The sequence below is a fragment of the Epargyreus clarus genome, unplaced genomic scaffold (assembly GCF_041222505.1).
Source record: "Epargyreus clarus isolate Ecla_fem2 unplaced genomic scaffold, WU_Ecla_fem_2.2 ptg000023l, whole genome shotgun sequence".
Lineage (NCBI taxonomy): Eukaryota > Metazoa > Arthropoda > Insecta > Lepidoptera > Hesperiidae > Epargyreus > Epargyreus clarus.
The window spans coordinates 15,839,098-15,844,287 of record NW_027332230.1 but is presented as its reverse complement, the minus strand read 5'-3'; the positions used below and the strand labels follow the sequence as shown (position 1 = coordinate 15,844,287).

At 31.8% G+C, this 5,190-nt stretch overlaps 1 long non-coding RNA gene across 1 annotated transcript; it reads right to left on the bottom strand.

Annotated features, from left to right (window-relative positions):
• Positions 1-1,240: 1,240 nt before the first annotated feature.
• Positions 1,241-4,040, bottom strand: LOC140751655 (uncharacterized). The gene is made up of 3 exons (XR_012103372.1): positions 3,682-4,040; positions 3,019-3,132; positions 1,241-2,478 (listed from the first exon to the last, which is right to left on the bottom strand). It is a non-coding gene; the product is annotated as an uncharacterized LOC140751655 (long non-coding RNA).
• Between the last annotated feature and the right edge of the window lie 1,150 nt (positions 4,041-5,190).

Genomic DNA, 5,190 nt, shown 5'->3' with positions numbered 1-5,190 from the left:
GTAACTAAAAATAGTTTTAATTATTAAATTTAATATAAACTTTTTAGTTTAAAAATATTTACGTTAGATTAATAATATAAGAGACTTGGGTTGGATAAATTGCAAAACGAAAAAGAAATACCGATACATGAGGAATTCATTTTAAGCTTCCATGACATTTTGTATTCATGGCAATTATACAATTTCAGTTTTATTGATTCCAGGCGCACAGTCATGTGACTTTGCCGCAACCATAAAACCAAACAAGAAAAAAGTCACCGATTGCCGCAACAGCGTGTCACTAATCCCGACACGCTCAACGGAGTCACGGGAGCTTTTCACTCGCGAAGTTTACTCTTTTGTTTGACAATTCGGCATGCGGAGGCTTTGCGCGGCTAATTGCCGCTGGCGCGACGCCAACTAATTCCACGCGGCAATCCACTAAGACTGCACACCGTTATTTACACGTACGTTCGTCTGATTGTGGAGGAGTGTTAGTTGCCGAAAAGGAACGGAGATCCGTCGTATCTCAATATATTTAATTTACAATATAATAAATTTACGTAATGTTAAGAATTACACATGTAAATGAAAATAGTTTTAAAGATTGATTTACGTATAAAATTGTAGTCTCAGTGTTTAGGTTAAATAGCTATCTAGTCAATGCCTTCCAGTTACTATTCCTTTGCTGCTCTCCAAATGACATAAGTTTGTGGCAAGTTCAATCCACATTTGATGTCGTTTTTTTCTTCTAACCCTTTTGACACTAATTCACCCATAGACATAGACATAGACACAGCGTACGCTAGTAGATTTTAACACTTCCACTCACTTTGACATTGACAACTTGTCTACAGCTAACTCACCCGCGAAAAATTGATTTTTTAGAAAATGGCTACTAAATTTTTCGTTTACTTTATTGACGGATTGCGTAAAAATAATTAATATTTTTGCATGAAATAAAAAGTGATTGATTCATTATTAAGTGTATTATCGTATGATATAACATTTTAGTGGTCGATAATAGTGTTTTTTGTTGTATTAACTTAAAACTTTGACATGAACGATTTCGAAGTTATATGCTAAAAAAAGTGTAATAATTTATTGTATTATTTGTTTTTCTGGTTTGTAATAAAATATAATATGCTATTATATCGTGTGTTGTGTTTATTCTGTAAGGAATATTACAACAAAATAGGTGCAAAACATGTTACACTACTTCGGTAGAAGCTATCTATTTTATGAATAATTGAGGAGTTTTACAATAAAAAACAACACAGAGTCATACAAGTTTTTATTTTATTCTTCTAAAACTACAAAATGACTGATATAAATACTATTTCGGCACTTTGTTACACTAAAATAGCAACTTACAATAAATTTGATTTTGTCATAGAAAACTCACGAACAACGAAATAATCTTCCATTTTTTTACAATAAAACCAAAATATTTTACTTCCACACATAACAAATAACACAATAAACGTCCGATACACAAAAACAGTGAAACAATTATCAAAATTACACAAAGATGACCATAAAACAAAACACTGTCGCACTAGTCGGAGAAGTACTAGTGATGTGACCGTTCCAATATCGGTATATACGCACGATCATCATGCCACATTATAATAATATGATTTTAGTTTACATTTATATTTTATTATGATGGTACAGATAAGAATATTATGATCATTTTCATTTGTATAACGGAGTTTATTTATTTTTAACGTAATTTTATTACAAGACAGTGTTGTTGAAATTTACAATAACAATTTTTCAAACTTTGTGTTCTTGAAAAAAATCTTTAGGCATGTTAAGCAATTTTCGTAGAGTATAATTTTATGGGTTTGCGTTATCGACATGGTAATGACAAAATATATCTATAGCTACAGGATTCATGTTATTTTTTTACAAAATATGTTTATTTAAAAATTAAGCCTTTTCCTTTAGTTTGTCATTTATAATTATTTCCCAGAATATGATTCTTATAAGCGACACTATTTGATGGTAAAATTATACGTTTTTTTTTACTTTTATAGTAGTGCTTTTTCGAAATTAACTCGTTCGATGCCTGGTAGTCAAATCCATTTTTAAAATATCTAATGATTGATTTACTTTTTATCGAAATTGCCCTCGTAACTCCTATCCGCTCTTTTTATTCATTCTTATAGTTCTGGTTTCAGCTATGAAAGGTCGCTTGAAAAATTCGTCCTTTATATAAATGTAATTTATTTTAATGAACTTTGAAGTTTTAATTTAACACATTGGCATCAGTTTTATTAGCGATAAATATTTTCCTGTATCTACGTGTTATTTGTTATAAATAACCAACTTACAACACCTATAACCGATATTACGTGATCCTATGGACCATATCACATACAAAAACCGCAGCTGTCGTTGTACAAACAACTGACTCGTCGCCTGACAGATTTTCTTCTATTTTTAAGGTTTTCATGTTTTCAAGTCTAGTGACAAAATTCTTTAAAATCATGCCTGAAACAAACAAACATAAAATCAAGGACACATAAATAAAAAATATATACAGTATCCATCTATTCAAAAGGCGTTAAAAGTCTATACCTACGCATATCCATAAATGGTGCTTACCTATAGAAAAGGTGGTAATAATCTTACGATAAACCAAACCCCTGATAATACTCGACTTATCGAATTTTCGAATTCGGCGGCACCACTGCCACACCTACTTCTACCTAATAATAGCGATGTAAGGCGCTGCTGTGTTCCGTTTTGAAGGGTGTGGTAAGGGAGACAGACTTTTCCGAGGCATTCCAGCTTAGTCCTCATGGGTAGTGGCGCGTCTGTGGCCCACCTCAGGTAAGAATATCTAATCCTATCCAGGGTTGATTACAGATGTCCATGGGCGGCAGTAGCCACTTACCATCAGGTGGACTGCATGCTCGTCTGCTACTCCTATATTATAGAAAAAATACGTAATCCCATACATAATTATTGTGGTTGTCCAAGAGGTATACCTATATTAGTATTACATATAATTTATTGATAATTACTTACTTGAAGATCAAGTTTATAACGAACACACCGCTTTTCAATATTTTCTGTTTCAATACTTCAATCCCAAAAAGCACAGCAGCAGTTTTGGAAAAAGGATTTTTGAAGTTCCCAATTCTACGAAAAAAAACATAATTATATTATATACGTAGTAAACATCAAAATAAAATAATAACAAACGATAGCTTTTATATTTACAAAGTTTTAATTATTTGTCATTCAATAATAAGATTACACATAATTGTATACTATAAATAACTCATTTGAAAAATACTCAAGTTATTGTTTAGGAAAAAAATCGATATAACATGAAAAGGGTAATGACGATGTTTTTGGTACGGCACGTCCCTAGCTAGCGCTTGTTTATCCTAAGCCGTACAATACGAAATAAATGTTCGTTATAATGAACAAAATTTCGAATGTCTTTTTTTCATTATAGATTCCCTTCTTTCATACTATTATTTATTATTTTCACAAAAATACTTTATACCATGACCTAAAACGACATAAACATTTTGTTTTATAGTCCTGATGAAGTAAAATCAATATTATTGTTATGAAGATAATTATACAATTATGTTATAGAAATTGATACGAAACACTATTATACAATAAAACTAAGGTCTAATAATGCATAATATCAGTAATAAATAACATTTTACTTACTGTTTCACTTATAAACACACAAAACAAATCACAACAACTGCACAATCCGAACTCCCGCCATAAACTAAAAGTACTTAAATGACTTAAATCTATGCGTAATACGATGTTGACAGTGTACAATTTTAAATGTCTCAAAATATCAAATATTATATGGATGCCTTTAATTTTCTGTAGCAAATTCGTGTATAATTTATTTATCTTTATTTTTGTCTCAGACACCTTGTAAAAATAATGTAAGATAAAGATAAAAATGTGATTTTTGTTTCACGTAGTAGCCATAGCACACATGTGTGCAATAGTCGAGCGAACGGTAATATTCGGTTTATAGCACATAAGTGTGCAATAGTCGTCGGAGAGGTTAACGTAAGTTATTTTACAATCAAGTTACAGGAGTTCCTTAAATTACACTTAATTTTCCAGAAAACGAATCCTCTTGGGAAATAAAAAAGATGAAAGCTCGTTCATAATAAAACAATAGTGATCACCATTAGACAAACAAATACGAATTGCCTCAATGTAATATTTTTTCCATTATTCGTGAGGATTATGTCGACATGACCCGTCTAGGGTACTTTGACAAAGTGCTGTTTTGTTCACTCATACAAAATACATACATCGGCGAAAATGCTCGACCAACCGTTTTCAATTTGTTATCCTCTCAATAAACAACTGTGCTTATTTAGTGAAAGCTTGAACTGTGTGTTAAAATATAAAAACATTGGGTGTATTTGTAAAGGGACTCTGACTCCAAAATCTTAAAGTAATATGTGTATTATTGAAAACAAAAAAAAAGTAATATTTGTACACGTTATTTTAAAAAAAAATATATGTATATAACTACCTCTTGCTCAAAATATGTTTTATTTCGTATTAGGAATTATGGGCACAGACAGTTATAATAGATTCTTAAGATAACACATGTATTGCAGATTGAGTGCAAATTGAGTTTGAGGTCGCTCAAAGTCGAAAAATGAAAAAAAGACTAAGGACTAAGCTGGAATGCCTCAGACAATTATCCCTCCCTTACTACTACCTTCAAACCAGAACACAGCAACGCCTAACACTGCTGTTATGAGTCAGAAATAGATATGGTGGTGCCGCAGGAGTCGAACCACAAAGGGTTCTATCCATTAGAAGTTAAATAATCAGGCAAAATAAAAAATAACAGGTAAAAATAACCATTGCTTTATAATCCACTGTATTTATCATTAAAAATAATATATTTATTAATTCAAGAGCTTCCGTCCAAACATCTTAAGCGTAAAGCGCTGACCCAACTCTATTTAGTAGATCAACAATTAAAATGGGGGTATAAAAGCGTAAAGCCGCTTTATGCGCTTAAGCCATAAGCCGTATGAGAAGTTGGGCCTGCTTAACTCATGCTAAGTGTTGCGGCTTATTAAAGGTCTTAAGCCGCTGAATCCAGGGATACTTGGGGTGGACTTTGCTACGCTTTCAGAATGGATATTATAGCCCTATTTAAATTACAATGGCTGGGCAGAGGAATCG